This window comes from Marmota marmota, unplaced genomic scaffold (genome assembly GCF_001458135.2).
Source record: "Marmota marmota marmota unplaced genomic scaffold, marMar, whole genome shotgun sequence".
Taxonomy (NCBI): domain Eukaryota; kingdom Metazoa; phylum Chordata; class Mammalia; order Rodentia; family Sciuridae; genus Marmota; species Marmota marmota.
Window position 1 is genome coordinate 7,982,479 of NW_025999905.1, and position 18,658 is coordinate 8,001,136.

The window sequence follows — 18,658 nt, forward strand, 5'->3', positions numbered from 1 at the left end:
AAGGAAACTTAAATACATTCTGACAGAAAATGAAATCATTCAGATCTCCAATAATAAGGAAAGTCGTCTTCAATATTGTAGAACCAAAGATGGAATCAAAAGGATGAACTTAAAATGAACTGTCTATTATTAGTGTGAGTGTGATGGCAGGGAAGGAAACAGAGAGAAGAGGCAATTCATTTTCAGAATTATAACTTGGGCATTCAAAAGATGGTAGTTAAATAAATCGAGTCAGATACAACCCTAAAGGAATGGTTTATGATATATGTAAGAGGAAATAAGTTTGGTTAGATATTTATTAAACTTTGAAGTATCTGTGGATTTACTCCAGGAGGAGATGCATCCTATTACAGGAAGAGAGTCTAGGAAAACAATATTTTTATATGTCTGGGCCTGACTCTTTGCATTTACCATCACTGGCAGCCTAAATGCACATGATGTGAATGTTTTGCCACCTGTTACAGCTCATCTGAAAGAGCTATGTGGTGAAAAGACTAAGACACACAAATGGTCGTATTAGTAGTGAACTCTTCTAAGTGAATAAAGAGAAGGCAAATTTACAAAAGTTAAACTGAAGTACTACTTCACATACTTGAAGCAGAACTCATAAAACTCAGAGTTAACATTTTAAAATCTCAGTATAGTTTTCCCATTCAACTGGAAGCTTGATGCTACTGAAACATCAACATGTGGAAATCTATTTGCCTATTCTGTTTATGATTTTATAGGTATCCTTCCTATCTCAATTCCAAGTAATATACAAAAATTTAATAATATTTTAAATGACATAGCTAAAAATACATTTTTGGTGGATGAGAGGAACTCATATTATCTTTGCAGCTCTCTGAGAATGAGTTAAAACAGCAGTTCCCCATTGAAAACCAAGGTAGGGAGATGGTGGGGAAAAGCTGGTTGGCAACACAGTGAGCTGAAATTCAGAAGAAAAAGTATTGATTACTAGAATGGAAAAAAACATTTAAAAGGTAACAGATGGCCACAAATTTAAGTGTGCTATGGCACTGCGTGGGAGGGGAAGCTCCCCTCTGAGGAGTAGAAAGACATTCTCCAACCAAGTTTACAAAAAACAGATGCTCACCAATATATCCACACTTTGAGAAGAAAATGAACTCTGAGAAGCCAAGTTGAGTCTATCTGGATGAAAGTCCTGGAGTTCTCTGACTAGAGAGAGATCCAGCACTTCTGAAGAGAAGTGATTAGAAGAGGCTAGCAGGCAGCTACAAGGAGCAATTTGTTTGGATTTCCCTTGCCAGCCCGCCAGAAAACTTTGCATTTTACCATTGTTTTGAGATTTTGTTTTTTATTTATTGCCGTGTTCTTTGTATATATAATTCTTGAATACCTAAGACCAAATAGTCCCTCCGGTTTTTACAGAAGTTAAGAGTGGGACTCCTCTAGGGAGAAACTCTGAGTGACTAGTCCATCAATCTGTAGAGCATAAAAGAAGAAAGTACTTTCATTTAAAATTATCAGTGATCTTTAGGATAAGTAGCTTGGTAGACAAGGTGAAAGTGGGACAAATCAATATCGGGAAGAAAGTGGAGACTCCAGTGCCACATCACCCATGCTCAGAGGGGGCTGAAGGATAGATTTGCATGCCCCGTGTACTACTCCGCAGCACACAAATGGGGACTCTCAGAAGAAGCACCGTGATGCAAAACAAATCCCTCTACAGATAGGGCAAGTGAAGGAGCTGGTCATCAGTACTGCCAGGTATGCCCTCTTAACCCAGATTTATTATCAACCCCCCAACCAGCAGAGATAACCAGGCAGGAAGAAGGCTGAACTCAGCATACATACTAAATGTTTGGCCAGTTTGGTGAGAGATGAAAACAAAATAGTATGATACATGCATCATAGAGACTTCCTCACTGTTAGGCGTTTCTAAAACTGAAAGTCCTCTATTTCAATAACCTCACCAACAGTAAGATCAAATGTCTACATGTTAGTTACTGCACTAATTGTTTAATATTAACTGATCCCCCCACCCTGACAATTTTCATTTTTTTCTGTGTTCTAATACTATATGTTTTGTCAACTAATTAGGTCATCTCTCCACACCTCTTTTCTTTTTTTTTTTTCATCTCTATTCCCATCTCAGCTTCTACATCCATTTTACTCTCCCAGTTTTAACTCTGTCTTCTGTCTCTTCACACCCTTTTACTTTTACTTTTTTTTTTGCTTTTCTATTTTTTTATCCCATCTTCTAACTCAATTTAGAATAGTATCACCAATGCTTAATCATTTTAGTCTAGTCTACATTCACCAATTAATAAAGTTATAGAAATCATTAATAATAGCACTTATATGTTGATATGTGATTTTTTTGTTTTGTTTTTTTGGTACCAAGTACTGAATTCAGGGTAGCTTAGCTGCTAGGATTACAGGCATACACTGTGAGGTTTGCTCTTAAATTATCATTGTTATGTGGGCATTCTTTCTTTTCAAAGGGGTATTGGGGGTTGAAATTAACACTTTGATTATGCTGATTGAATATGTTGAAGCTGATATATGTCCAGCCAATGACATATTTTAAAGATATAACTACTCACCACAGAACTTCCACATGAAAGAGAAAGAGGAATCCAACTAGACAGATGTGCAATATCAGGCCTCAGTAAACATGAGGAAACAGGCCAATAAGAACCTCCAAAATTACTGCATCTACATTGATGTAGATGAAATCCCAGAGAAAGAATACAAAATTTTGACTATTAAAATGATCAATGAACTAAAAGATCTAAGGAATGACTAATAGAGAAAATATAGGATGTGAAAGAGCATTTCACTAAAGAGAGAGATTCTGAGAACAATCCAAATACAGAAATTTAATTACACAATAAATTAAATTAAAAATTTCAGTTGACAAACCTTGCCAATAAATTAGACAACATAGATAATGGCATGTTAGGCCATAAAGACAAGGTATATGAGCATGAAATAAAGTAAAATAAAGTAGGCAGAAATAAAGTAAAAAATATGCAAGAATTCTGGAACAACATTAAGAGACCACATTTAAAATGATTAGAAATGAAGAGGGAATTGAGATATAGGCCAAAAGCATTCATAATATTTTCAGTAAAACAAAAACAGAAAATTGTCCTAATCTGGGAAATTAAATGTATACACAAATACAGGAAACATGTAGAGCCTGAAATAAACAGAATCAGAAAAGAACCTATTCATGATGCATTATAATTAAAATACTTAACATACAGAACAATAATAGAATTTTTAAAATTTCAAGAGAAAAATACATTTAGTGGTAAACAAAAAAAAATCTGATAAAGGAGGTATCATTACAGAAAATTCTGAAATCCAAAGGATTATGAGTTACTATTCTGAAAACATATATTCCAATAAATTGAAAAACATAGATGGAATGAGCAAATTTCTAGTCACATACAACCTAAGAAAATTGAACCAAGGAGATAACGCAAACCTCAATAGACCAGTAATAAGAAATGAGATTGAAACAGTAGTAAGAAGTCTTCTACCAAAGAAAAACCCAGGACCAGATGAGTACTCAGTAGGATTCTACCAGGGCTTTAAAGAAGTAACACTAATGTTGCTCAAAATTTTCCAGGAAAAAAAAAAAAGAGGTGGAACTCACCCAAATTCTTTTGATAAAACTAGTATCACACTGTTACCAAAGCTATATTAAGTATACATAAATGTAAGAATACTACAAATATCTTTCATCAAAGTTACAGAATTTATAATAAAATATTATCAATCCAGATTCAACAACAAATTACAAACACTGTACACCATGATCATTTGGTTTTATTCTAGGGATGCAAGGTTGGTTGAATATTCACAAATAAATGAACATAACTCATAATACAAATAGCATCAAAGTCAAAAATCACACTATTTCAATAGATTCATAAAAGTCTTCCATGAAATTCAGCACCCGTTCTGTAACTCCAAGATTGGGGATTCTATCAGTGGCTTGTGATGATACTTAAGATGATACCTTAATATTTTCTCTGTGGTGTTAATTAGAAAGATGATGAAATAAATAATTGAGATATCTGGACTTTAGCTATAATTAATCATACCAGTATATCCTAAATTAGTAAAAATTACTTTGTACATTTAGCATGAAACCTACTAATGAGAAATGTACAATTAACTGCATATTGAATTATGTAAAATTTTCCGAATCCTTAACATGGGGCCATAATTTTTGTTTATTATATATGAAGATTTTGTAAAATGTTCTTTTGGCTGTTGTTATATCTGAGGTCACCCCCAGAATTAGTGCAAGGTAGTGTAGAGATGAAATGATTGGATTATGAGATTCTTAACTAATAATGGTGTTTTAGTCAGCTTTTTTTTTTTTTTTTTTTGCTGCTGTGACTAAAAGATCTGACTAGAACTATTTTAGTGCAGGAAAAGATTATTTGGGGCCTCATGGTTTCAGAGGTCTCAATCCATAGATAGCAGGCACCATTCCTCTGGGCTCACTCGAGGTGAGGCAGAACAATGTGGCAGAAGAGTGTGGAAGAGGGAAGCAGCTTACACAATGATCAGGAAGCAGAGAGAGACTCCACTTACCAGATACAAGTATATACCCCAAAGCCACACTACACTCCCAATGTCCCACCTCATCCAGCCACACCCCACCTACCTTCAGTTACCCCTCATTAATCCTATCAGGCTATTAATTAAACAATTAGGTTAAGGGTCTCATAGCCCAATCATTTCTTATCTGAGCCTTCTTACTTTGTCTCACACATGAACTTTTGACAAACAACCCATATACAAACCATAACGTATGGCATTAATCTACTGATACAGAATAATTAGGTGATGACTGTAGGCAGGCAGGGTGTGGCTCAGAGAAACAGGTCACTAGTGGGAAGCCTTAGGGTTTGTGCTTTATCCCAGGTGAACAGAGCTCTCTGCTTCCTGATTGCCATGTCCTGAGCTGCTTTCCTCCACCATGATGGTCTGCATCACCTCAGGCCCCTAGCAGTGGAGTTGGCTGTTTATGGACTAAGATCTCTAAATGTTCAAGTCAAATAAACTTTTCCTCTTTTTATTGTTCTTGTCAGGTCTTTTGGTCATGGCAACAAAAAGTTGAAAAAAAAAAAAAAAACAACTGTGAAAGAAACATTGTCTTAATTGGCAATTTTTTCAGAAGAACTTAATATGCAAAACCAAAATACATTATACCTAGTTCCCAGAATCTGGATATATAGACATTTTAGAAAAATACCTAATAGAGTCAGGTGCAGTGGCACACACCTGTAATCCCAATGGCTCATGAGGCTGAGACAGGGGAGTTTCGAGTTGAAAGCCAGCTTCAGCAACTTAGTGAGGCCCTAAGCAACTCAGTAAGATCCTGTCTCTAAGGAAATACAGAAGTGGGCTGAGGATGTGGCTCAGTGGTTAAATGCCTCTAAGTTCAATTCCTGGTACCAAAAAAATAAAGAGTAAAAACTAGTACCAAGAGAAAAAGATAACCATTGGCTAAGTAGGTAATGACAATTAAAATATATATAATAAATAAATAGGTAACAAATAAATATAGTAGGAATGAACAGTAAATATCTTTCTCCAACAAGGGAAAATCTAGCATCAAGCCAATGCAAACACAGGAGTAAGATATTAAAAAAAAAGAAAGAAAAAAAAAAGAAATTGTGTTTGAAATAAAAATATAAACTAAAAATGTGTCAAAATGTGTTTTTATAAAATGCTATCTTTCGCCAGGTGTGTTAGCGCATACCTGTAATCCCTGTGGCTCCGGAGGCTGAGGCAGGAGGATCAGAGTTCAAAACCAGCCTCAGCAACTTAACAAGATCCTGTCTCTAAATAAAATATAGAAAAAGGGCTGGGGATGGGGCTCAGTGGTTAAGCACCCCTGGGTTTGATCCCCAGTACAATCAAACATACACACAATCTTTCATCAGTCTTGAATGGCCAATAAATCAATATTCTGAAGTTCAAGAGTTATATCTTTAGTACCTTCTTGCTCTGTTCAAGTCACACTCTTTTCCTTGCCATGTTTCCCATACTTGTGAGAACAAGTGATTTGTATTCTCCTGTCTCATTTCCCATTTTAGAAGGAAAATGATCACTTTCAGTGGATTTATGTTAATCTTCTAGAAAATTGTATTTTCTCCAAAGGTTAGATCCCAAAGTAGTAGGGTTTTTTTTAGGGGGTGGTGGCGTACTAGGGATTGAATTCAAGGGCACTCAACCACTGAGCCACATTCCAGTTCTATTTTGTATTTTTTTTTTTTTAAAGACAAGGTCTCACTGAGTTGCTAAGGCTGGCTTTGAAGTCTTGATCCTCCTGACTCAGCCTTCTGAGCCTCTGGGATTACAGGCATGCACCACTGCACCCAGCCCCAAAGAAGTAGTTTAAACAGAAAAATATTAAATATTTAAGGAGATTAAAAGGGCAATCTCCTGCTTTCTTCTGATGCTCAGCCTGTGTTCCAGCATCAAGGATTTACTAACAACTCACTTGTGGTTGACAACAGATTTTACTCTTTTAACTACATTAGATTCTTGAGGTTATAAAGCATATATATCAATATTGACATCTGGGGAACCAACCAACACACACCATTTTACCCTGCTAGATTTCCCACAGACAAGATGGAATTAAAAGAAGTCTAGATGTCATCATAATATCAGGTTAAGGGAATAGTTTCAGAAAGGAAAGTTAAGATTATATACAATGTTATGGTTTGGTATCAAATAGGACCTACCTTATTATCAACCAGAAGATGAGAGAAATTGTTAACCAACTGACATTTTTATCTTAAATTTTTTATATACTGCCTATTGCAGAAAGATTTCTAACTAAAAGTTTAAAGAAAGAGTTGGCAAAATGAAGTAAATGAAATGAAAGAGAAAATAAAATAATTGCAATTCCCCATCAAATAATAAGTTAGGTCCTATATATCAATTGTCTTTAAAATGAATTAAAAATGCTAAGTAAAAGTAAAATTGTCTAAAAGAAGATTAATAAGAGGCATAAAGAAAGGAAGAATGTTTCTATTGCTAACAGCAGATGATTTCCTGATTATATTTCTCACAGATCATACACATTCAAGGTTTCCTTCAACTTACTTTTCAGGTGTCCTGGGGTCCCCTCTTTACCACAAGGAGTCTAAAATGCTCCCTGTCCTGTAGTCTAATACTGCAGCACCTGTCATTCTACATTTAGCAACCCATGCTCTCCATTGTTATATTTAGGATGTATTCTGATTTTTGCTTAGAAATTTTTACTTTTCAGCAAGTAGGTATATGGAATTCACATGGTGCTTATTTTTATCTGAATATGAAGTATTTTCTTCATATGTATGAATTTTCACAAATTTCCAACTGTTTATAAGGGGATTAGGAGAAATAGTTCCTGGCAAAGGGGGAGGATTACAATGGAAAATAATTAAACCTCTCTCTCTATCTCTCTTTGGTTTTATTTTATTTATTTTATTTTTTGGTGGGGTGGGTACTGGGGATTAAACTCAGGGGCACTCAACCATTGAGCCACATCCTCAGCCTTATTTTGTATTTTATTTAGAGACAGGGTCTCACTGAGTTGCTTAGCACCTCAACATTGCTGAGGCTGGCTTTGAACTCCTGATCCTCCTGTTTCAGCCTCCTGAGCCACTGGGATTACAGGTATGCGCCATCGCACCTGGCTGAATCCTTTTCTCTTGAAAACCTTTCTCTCTTCATAAATTCTTTCCAGTCTCCTATCATATGATGTGCATAGATGTGGTGTTTTATTAGTAGAAAAATATTGGAGAAGACTATAAATATTGTGTTCATGAAAGAGGTTTCTTATTACTATAAAAGTAAAGTAAGAACTAAAATCTATATCTTTGAGATAGTACTTGAACATTGTATTACCTCCTTAGGTACAGAACAATAATAAATTTTATTACAAATCACATTAGTCTTTTTCATTTTATAAAAGCTACTCCAGCATATTTAAAAGGCCTGATTTGTTTGTTGAAAATAGTTCTTGCAACAATTTGCAGGGATGCTCCAAAATCATACACTTAGGTGAAAACCTGGGCAAATCCATTGACATTTGAAAAAGACTGAACCTATAAAGGAAGATTCTGTTGGATCTGATTTCTACCCAGAATTTTTTAAAAACCACTTTTACTTTTCATTGAGCAAACAGATATTATATAAATTAATGGCAAAATTCAGTTATAAGCCAAGCTGCTCACATTAACAAGACATTGAATTCCCTAGACAGACAATCAGACAAGGTATAGGGAAGAGAAAGCTCCTATAATCTTACAGATATAACCAATCACCAATCCAACATTGTTTAAGTCATGTAGTCTTGTTTAATTGCAATTTTTTTATCATATCAGTTAAAAATGTTTTATAGTGTTTTCCTATTGAGTCACTCATTATAAACATACAGGATGGGTTAATTTCACAATTGAAAGAATTCACAGTTCCATCATGTTGCCATTATCTCAAAATACCATATTTGGTAGTTGCTTATTCCATGAGGTTAGTAATACCCGGATTTCTCCTTGAAGCTTATATACTATTTGTAGGGTGAAAACAGTGGGATAATTTTCAGGATGCTGGCTAGCGTATATAAGCAAAGGAGAAGAAGATATTTAACTATTAGCAATAATTTAAGAAGAAATGGAAAGTTAGTTTGGACTCCACATTTAAACATCAAGAAGTTTGGAGTCAGTTGTTTTACAATTTGGAAATATTTCTAATCTGTATCATTTTCCATTAAGCGAAATTCTAGTTCTCTCTTCTCTACTGAACAATCGTACACAAGATGAGCTGGTCTTACTCGTTTTAAAATATTTCAGGTCATTCTCTGCTTAATGTGTGGATTCAGATAACATCAGCTTCACTTGACTTGGAGAGATCTAAAATGATAAATGTAGAATGAAATCTATGTTAAGAATTATGTTTTTGAGGTGTTGTTATGTTCTCATGGCTACCAAAGAAATAATAGAACTTCTCAAGTTTGGTCTTTTTACTTTTTAGTCTACTTCAAGACTGCAAAAGTGCAATACTACTGTAAACGGGGGATTAACTACTTTAAAAATACATAAATAGCACCTATTGCATTGACTTTAGTTGAGTATTAAAAAATACACAAATAGTTCTTGTTTCATTGACTTTGGTTGAGTATTTGTATATGATGATGAAATAAGGGATTTCTCCATTTGATGTGTTTTATATTTAGCTACCTAATTTTCATTGGCCCTGGGCTTAAATGCACATCCCACATTATGAATTTGATACAACAAATATTACCCCCTTTTCTTTTTTTTGTGCTTGTGCTTGTAGTAGGGTTTTGGTACTTGGAACTTATTAATCCTAACTAGTATTTTTTAATAATTAGATATGAATCTGAAAGCCTATATTTGTATATGTACATGTGCATATGTGTGCTTATGTTTTCTACTAATAGAAATAATATTTGCTGTTCCAAAGTAATTTTTGTTATATAAAAATATTTTTTATGTATCTTCCAGAGATTTCAATGTGACATGTGCCTTAAAGCTCCAAACTGGTGCCCATGTCTTATATATAAATCAAAGGAGATTTACTTCATGCAATTCACTTTCTTGTGGCAGTTAAAAGTAATTACTATTATATGGGAAGCTCAATATTTTTCCAAATTTCAGATAAGTGACTTGAAATAAGTTAGTCTCAATATATTCGTATTTTAGGGGTTTGGCTTTCCACTTGCCAATGTAAGAATAAATCTGGTTTCTGAGATTTAAAATCAATTATACATTTAAAATTATTTTAAATGTCAAACAACGTTTAAAAATTGTTATCCCATCATCACAATTCAAAGATACTTTCTGTTGGAAAATTACTATTATTTACTAGCATGATACATTGCTGAGCCCATCTTCATAGCTTTAGATTCAGAAGGTCTGGGTGAAGCCTGGAAAGTTGCAAGTTTCCACTTCAATAAATTTTCAATTCATCCATAATAATGAACTGATTCATCTTATGTTTCTGTAATAAATAGATTTTTAAAAATATAAATTCAATGATTTCTAAATTACTTTTTATTATTATTTTGTATACTCCTTTGATATTTAAACTGCCAGTTCTTCTGTTGGTAGCCCTGTGTCCAATAGCAAAACTTTCTGATTTTTTCTTGAAACTCTGTGATATTTGTGGGCTGAGAAATGAGATAACTTGGTCACCTGAATTTGGATAGGAAAATAAGCCTTCTCATGTGAGTGAAATCATGTGGTATTTGCTCTTCTGTGCCTGGCTTATGACACTTAATACAATGTTTTCCAATTTCATCCATGTCATCACAAATGACAGAAGTTGTTCATTTATACTGTTGAATTGTAGTTCATTGTGTATACATCCCAAATGTCTAAAACATACATTCATGGATGGGCACTTAGGTTGATTCCGTATCTTGCGTCTCATGGATAATGTTGCAATAACTATGAAAATACAGATATTGCTTTGACATACTGATATAATTTCCTTTGAATATTGTGGTAGTCAGCTTTTCCATAATTATAATAAACACTTGGAATAATCAACTTCTAGTAAGAAAAATGGTTATTTTGGCTCACAGTTTTGGAGGATCTCGTTCAAGATTGAGTGCCCTGAGGCTTTGAGCCTGTGCTAACGTAGCACACTGTGACACTGCTTGCCTTGTGAACAAGAAGCAAAAGAAAGAATGAAAAATAGCTGAGAGTCCAAAAAATCTCCTTTGAATACATGCCCCCAATGATGTTAGTACCTCCCATTAGGCCCCATCTTTCAAAGGTTACACTATCTCCCAATGGCACCACCCTGGGGACTATGATTTCACATGTGAGTATTTAGGAGATATCCAACAACCAAACTAGAGCAGGTATCTACCCACTATTGTGATTGCTGGATCATATAGTAGTTTTTGTTTTGTTTTGAGGAGAGATGTGTCATCAGGCACAAAGATATAGGTAGGAGGAGTAAGTTCTACACACATGCATAACTACAAATAATGATATTGTGTAATTCAAAAGAGCTTGAAGACAGGCTTTTTAATGTTCTTGTCACAGAAATGATAAGTGTTTGAAGTGGTAGACATATTGATTAACATGATTTAAGCATTATACATTTCATACATCATGTATATATGAAAACATCATACTGTGCTCATAAATATGCACAATGACTGCATGTCAATTAAAAATAAAACTTAAGAGTAAAAATGACTTCTGATTTAGTTCTCTTTGTTTAGCATATCCACTCTACATCTGATGATAGAGGGGCTTAAACTTCCTGTTTGTGGCACTGTTTGCCTTGCCAAAAGTGGCTGAAATTTTGACTGTTACCAAGTGTTCAGTAAATTAAAATCATTTGCTATGTTAGTGAAGTTTCCTTTGAGATTAGATGAGGCTAATAAAGGAAATTATATTTTTTGCTGTGGAAAGAAACTATTTTTGGAATAATCAGAATACAAGCTTTGGGGGTTACCACATATATGTATATATCTAGAGATATAAGCTCTGCCCAGTTACTGGAATGTGTAAGGTATACTGCAACTTTCTGTGCTCCAAAGACCTCATTTGAGGATGATGATCTCACAACACTAGAACCTAACTCATGGAGCTGCTGTAAAGATTGAATGACATAATGAATTAACCACATTGCAAATCACAGAGAGGTCACAGATAATAGGCAAAACTAAGGTTGGATTCTCATAATAATATTGAACTTCTTATTGTAATATCATCTATAATTATGCTTTGAAATATGCCTCATGGATTATTTTTACTTGCTTTGTGATTTAGAGCAGTATTAACTGAGTCACCACAAGTATGTAGTAAAACCGAGAACGCCTGTAATACTTCTAGTAATTAGTATATTTTTAAAAAATAAAGTGGTTCATTTTTGTCCTGTAGGGAGCTAAGCAATTCTATTGAGGCCCATTTATTGCCATTATATAATGGGTTCCAATTAATAACTATGGAAGACTGATTTTAACTAATTTTGCAAGTTATGTTTTTGGAATGGGTCATTGCACTTTTCAGCTCACTGTTCCTTCATCAACTTCTCAGAAAAAATGTGTAATTAATATGGAAGATATTTCAGCAAGGAATATGTAACTTTGATCTACCCTATATTCTTGATTCAAAGTAAAGCTTTTTTCATTGTTGATGGTGAAAATAGTTTGAAAGTTTTACAGCTTTGCTATGCAACCTGACCTTTGTAGCACCCAAAAAATGGAATGCTTACATGCTATGCTTAAATTCTTTTTTACAATATGGTATACCATTCTTTCTTAGCATTAACATAGTCATTTTAGGCAATTGTAAGCTTGACACCTGATTTCACTTTAACAGCACCTGCCCAGAATATAATTAGCAGTCCATTTTTTAAAAAGGACTTCCATACTGCACAGATGGCATTCTTCATAGCAGTCAAGCAACAATATATATTGGAAACTAGCCAAACCGTCTGCAAAACATTTTGAGAATTTCAAGACAGGCATTTGAATGGAAGGAAGATTTTTCTTTTTTCCTCCAAACCATATATGAACATTTGTTAAAATCTGTTCTTCACTTTTTTCTACCTTTTCTTTTCTATTGGGTGTATTATTAGTGTACTTTCAAAATCTTTAGTCTTTGTTTTAGTTTGTGATTTTTTATATACTACCCATTTAAAAAGATATTCTGGGCTCTTTTTTCCAATTTTACCAATTTAGATTTACAAGTATTTACTTGTATGAATCTTGTACCATCTCATTCATGTATTTATTCAAAATGTTTCTTACTGCAAATTGTCAAGTTCAGCGTCAGTGCTCATACTTTTCAAATTATGTTATCACACACTTCCAAGTGTTATAATTTGCTTCACATAAACTGTAGCATTCTACATTTATCAGTATGGTTTCTAGGCATGGAAGTCCAGTGTTTCCAGGCAGTAGTTACCTTTTCTATTTTACATGAATTCAGAACATGCATTGGTCCTGGACTATTAGAGACTGTTCAAAGTTCTAGGGACATAGAGAACACAACAGGCAGAGTCTTTGTTCCCATGCAGTCTATATCCAAAAGGGGGAAGAAATTAGTAGATAGCTTACCTAATGGCTAATGGACAATACTTATTAAAAGAGCAGAATGTGAAATAGTGCCATTTTATTTAACAAGATTAAGGATTACCTCTATATGGAAGACAAAAACTAAAAGACATAAGGAAAGAAGCCAACAGCATTATGGAAGAGCATTTCAGGAAATGGGACTAAGGAATATAAGACCTGCATGAGGAGTGGACCCAGCGTGCTGACAGTCAGCAGGAAGTTGGAAGTGATTGGAGCTGAGGATATTAAGAAAAGTGTTAGCATACCAAATGTGTGACCACTATGTGATTAGGTATTGGGTGTTTTGAAGCCCAGATAGAAGTAGTTTGGAAATTTATTCTGTCATTGAAGTATTTCATACAAAGAAGGTATATGATCTCATCTGTCTTTTTTGAAAACACATACAAATGTTTTGTTGTGGATTATAGCCACCTCTTGGAATTTACATTTAGGAAAATCACCATGAACTACTTATTAATTAATCTTATTTGTAATTTTAAGTTGACCACTCTGCCTGCAATGTGTATGGAGAATTGATTAAATGTAGCAGAAGAAAGGAAAACATGGAAGATAACTATTTTCCTGTGCTATCTTTGCTTAAATGGTTTACAAAGTCTAGTACTAAATCATTGTATTCTTCTGTCCAGGTAAACTATCTTGAAATTCCAATTCTGTGTGGAGAAGAATCACTCTTTCATAGAATTTTATTAGTAGAATGACTTTTTAAATTACAGAGGGCATTTCTTGGAGTTTGAACATTTTAATCTAAATTATTTTGAATCAATCCATGATTTTAAAATATGATTATTAATAAGTGTATTAAGATGTTCAACTTTGTTAGAAATTAAACATTAATATTTAAATATATTTTTATTAGATTCAAAAAATTAGAATTCAGATAGTTAAAATTATTTTATATATGGGAAAAGAAGAAAAGAGTGTGAATTTACAGTGGGAAATTGGCAAAGCATATCAAAAGTCCTAACATTAAATATAGCACCTCATTACAAATAGTTTCTTTTCTAAAAAAAAAAAAAAAAAAACTACTATGGGAAAAACTAGATTTTGCTAAGAGGTACATGAAATGTTCTAACACTATATAAGGAAAACTTGAAAAAAAAAGGAGTAAATATCCAACACTAGGAGATTTTTTAAGTAATACAAAATAAATTCATATATGACAATAAATACTGTTTAGCTATCAAGTATATTAAATTAAAAAAAAGCAGGGCAGCATGGATGGTATATTACCACTGTTGTTCAAAATATGCAATTATATATAGAGATATATTTTTTAAAACCTTGTGTTATATGAATAAAAAGTTTATTTTATATAAATTTAGAAAATAAATAAGGATGCCTTCAAAGGAATTATCTGAATATGATTTAACGTATTGCTAGATATACATGCCTAAATATACATGAGAGTATCAGATAAGAGTATGGTCATAGCTAAACACCTTTTCATTTAACCAGCTTGACTTGTGGTCTGTCTTTAAATTGAACACTAGGCAAGTCTTAATAGCTTTTGATTTTTTATCTTATAAATTGCATAACATTTATTAAATATAGGAGCAAATGAAAAAATTTTTCTAACTGTCATTCTTTGAAGAATTTGTTGATTTGATTAAAAAAAATCTGCCAGTCATAGGCAAATTTGAAATTCTTAAGTTTCAAAAAAGTTGATAAAACTTATAGAATGTGCAGTGTTATGAAACAATTTTTCTTTTTCTATTGAACAATTCAAGAAGGATTTTTAAACTATATTATTTAGAAAGCAAATTCTCTATCCATTTTTTCTTTATTAACCCCAGTATACTGTGTTATACCATATAATCATGTGAACATAAAAAATTACCACATTTTAATGTTGGTAAATGCAAAGAAAATTGAACTCTGCCCTAAATAAAATGAAAGCCAAACAAATATTTTAACTGGCATTAATAATTTGGACCTAAATAATACTTTTGGTCTAACATTTTATCAAACTGTGCAAGTAGTGCTGTATTTTCAAAATCAATAGACACCAAATGTAAAAATTAACACAAAGATTAATATATTCAACTATTAATGTATAAAAGGAGAGTGTGTGCTTAAATAATTTCAAGATAATTTGAGCATTCTAAAATCCTGTGACTACTCTTTAATTTAAAGAAAATACATATTCATCTCAGTAAACTATTATCAAAGGGCAGAAATGAAAAGTTCAGCATAAGCCTGATATTACTATACATTAAAATCACTATATCACCCCTTACAAGAAGTGTGACAGTCATTAATTTACAAATTAATTTAATAATTTTATAAATTCATTCTAATTGGGGAATTATTTTGGAAAAGTATTTTTAATAAAAGTAAACAATATTTTAATGAAAGGTGACTGAGCTTAATAAGTACACTATGAAGTAATCAAATTTTTTTCTGGAATTCTTGAGTGTGGTTTGAAGCTGGATTTAAATAAAATCTTATTCAGGGGAAAATAAGATAAAAAAGAAAAAGAGATTTTGCTCTCAAATGCATTTTAAATAAATGCATTTAAATGCCAAGATAAGAGAACCATAAAAATACATGATAATACAGAATTAGTAGATGAAGAAGAAATGATGTCTGAATCTTAAGCAAACTACTGTTATAGGCTATGAAATTTGGAGTAGCAATCTTTTTTTTTTTTTTTTCTGGTGCCGTTTTTATTTCTCTGTCCACCGGCCCTGGTATCATTCTCTAATAGCTAAAAGCAGAAATGTTGAGAAATATATGAGAATGTTATTTAGTTATTATGGTCAGCTTTAGCCAAAAAATATAAAAGTGGACAAAACAAAAACAAAAGCAAAATTAAAAATTTTATAATGATATTTACTGGCCAATCCTGAAGATTTTCAGTATTTAGAATAGCAATTCAATGACTAAGCAATCTGTAGCTCCAATTTTTTTTTTTTAGATTCTCTCTTTTTACTGAAATAATTCAATGAAGACAACTGATGAGAAATACACAATTATTTCTCAATTGATTCAAAGAAGAATTATGCCATTTAAGTACTATTTGATATTTTAAACATTACACTGTACTCCAAGTACTTCTCACCTTAAAAAATACCTGAATTATTTCAACAGCATTATATTTTAAAATATTTAAAACTAGTTTGTTTTTAAACATCATCAGCCTACCAGTCATGGTGGTGCATGCCCATAATCTCAGTGACTCAGGAGGCTGAGGCAAGAGGATCACAAGTTCAAGGCCAGCCTAAGCAACTTAGTAAGACTGTAAGCAACTTAGGGGAAACTTGTCTCAAAATTAAAAAAATAAATAAATAAAAGGTTTGAGGTTGTGGCTCAGTGGTTAAGTGCCTTTGGGTTCAATTGCCAATAAAAAAAAAAAAATAAGAACAAAACAACTTTCAAATTACTGACCTATGACACTCAACTGCCTTGTAACAGATTTTGCTTTAGTTCTATAGGTCCTATAATCATCTCTAAGAATAAAATTACATTTACCATCATACATATGACAATAATTTTTAAATGTTTTGTGAACTAGCGGCACTGAAAGTGTAGAGCATTAGTTTTTATAGTTTACTTCATTTTTCTATCTGCTCTCTAATCTTACCTTACTAAACTAAAGAAAACAATTCCCAGGTTTTTTGTTTTTTTTCCATGCAAAGTAAGTCACCAAGTTATTAAAACTGTCATTAGGATTATCTTAAACTCATTTAACTCATTTTAAAAAAAATGAGTTCCATACTCAACTCTTATATATGATCTCTGAAAAAGAAAATGTAGGCAGACAGCTCTAGGCAAGTGTGGGAAGTAAAGAATAATTGAGGTCATGTCAACAAAGACTTAAAATAATATGTGGATAAGCTTATGAGGAAACTCTAAGGTTCATCCCTCTGAGTCCTGCTGAAAAACATCATCCTATGATTCCATATTATTTTGGGGGAAAGCTCCTCTCACATTTTTATGAGTTCGTACAGAGTAACAAGAACTAAGAATTATGTGAAAGAAGCATTTATCTAATTAGATACAATCACAGTCACGTGCCAGGATTCTAGTGAAGATTAAAAAACAAACCCAGCTATATTTTATTTTTATTTTTTATTTTTTTAGTTCACTGGTACTTCCAGAGAAAACTAAAAATAGATTGATAGTATATGAAAATATCTTAATTTTCTTCATGGAATTTTAATTCTAGACGGATAATGAGGAATATCTAGCTAACCTACGTATTATTTAAAGATAGGAGAATACAAAAATACTGCAAAAAGGTAAGTTCTTATTAATAATACTCTGCTTATTTACTTGTTAATGTGTCCAGCATCTAACATAGTAGATCATTTTAATCCTTTTGGTGGGGGCATGTGGCCTTTAAACCTCTTCCTGTTCTCCAAGTCAAATTTCATTTTAAAATGGCTTAAAATTTTCTAATGAAGGTATGATGTATGCTACATATGCCTCACATTTCCTAAATGTCATATCCATTCAAAATCACTTTTCCTTACTTTATCATACTAAATTGTAATTTGTAATATCTTTCTATTTCACTGTAAACATTAACTCTCTCTTTAGCTACTATTAAGCAGTTCTTTCCTATTATTTCTGGAAATTATTTTCCTGCTCAAATAAATTATCCTCTACTTTGTTCCTATTAAATTCAATTTGATTTATATCTTCCCATTTCTCCAATTTGTCAAGATGTTTTGAATTTAAATACTCTTTCACTATAAGAACGTTGGTCCACCCAAATAGATGTCATCAGTACAAATATACTTTGCATTCATTTAAGTGATTGATAGAAAAGTACAGTTTATGCCAGTTTAAATGGTCTCTCCCCAATGTTAATTTAGAAATATTCCTAACTAATGAGATAAAATTTATATCACAAAGGGAATGTGTGATACAAATTATATGATTATTTATTTCTTGATTACTCTATATCATTTTCAACTAAGTTAAAATAAATTATTTTTACCTGTTTAATCATTCTAAACAAATAGAATAAACTAAACAATGAAGTTTTGTTTTAAAGTCTTTTTTTTTTTTTTTTTAGGTGTAGATGGACACAACACAATGCCTTTATTTTTATGTGGTGCTGAGGATCGAACCCGGGTCCCGCCCCGCTAGGCGAGCGCTCTACCTCTGAGCCACAATCCCAGCCCAACAATGAAGTTTTTTAAAATGTTTACTGATCATTTCCCTCCATTCCTATCTGTAAGTAATTGAGGAGGGAGGTAACATTGGCAATATTTCCAAGTACTTCTAGCTAAAACATGTAATAAATGAAAAACAATGTAATCAAGTTCTAAGTAGAACTTTGGCATCCAATGCTTGTGCAATCATGCATGACACAAAATGTGTTAATAATCCTTTACTTGTATCAGTAATATCCATTAGGACAGAGAATTCTCCTTAGATTATTTGGTTTATATTTTATATCAAATACTAAATATTCTGGCTTTAAAACAACTACAGGCAGACTGGGACAGTAGCTTACTAATAGAGGTTTTGTATTTGACCCCCAACACTGGAAAAATATATAAAAAAATAATAAAAACAACTATTAGATTACATCAA

At 32.6% G+C, this 18,658-nt stretch overlaps 1 protein-coding gene across 1 annotated transcript in view; it reads right to left on the bottom strand.

Moving 5' to 3' along the window:
- Window positions 1–6,013: 6,013 nt before the first annotated feature.
- The window catches only part of Meox2 (mesenchyme homeobox 2), a 75,219-nt gene continuing 62,574 nt past the window's right edge, over window positions 6,014–18,658 (bottom strand). Inside the window, exon 4 of the transcript XR_007346126.1 lies at window positions 6,014–6,025. The gene's annotated coding sequence lies outside the window, so the exon portion shown is untranslated. The remainder of the gene's footprint in view (window positions 6,026–18,658) is intronic.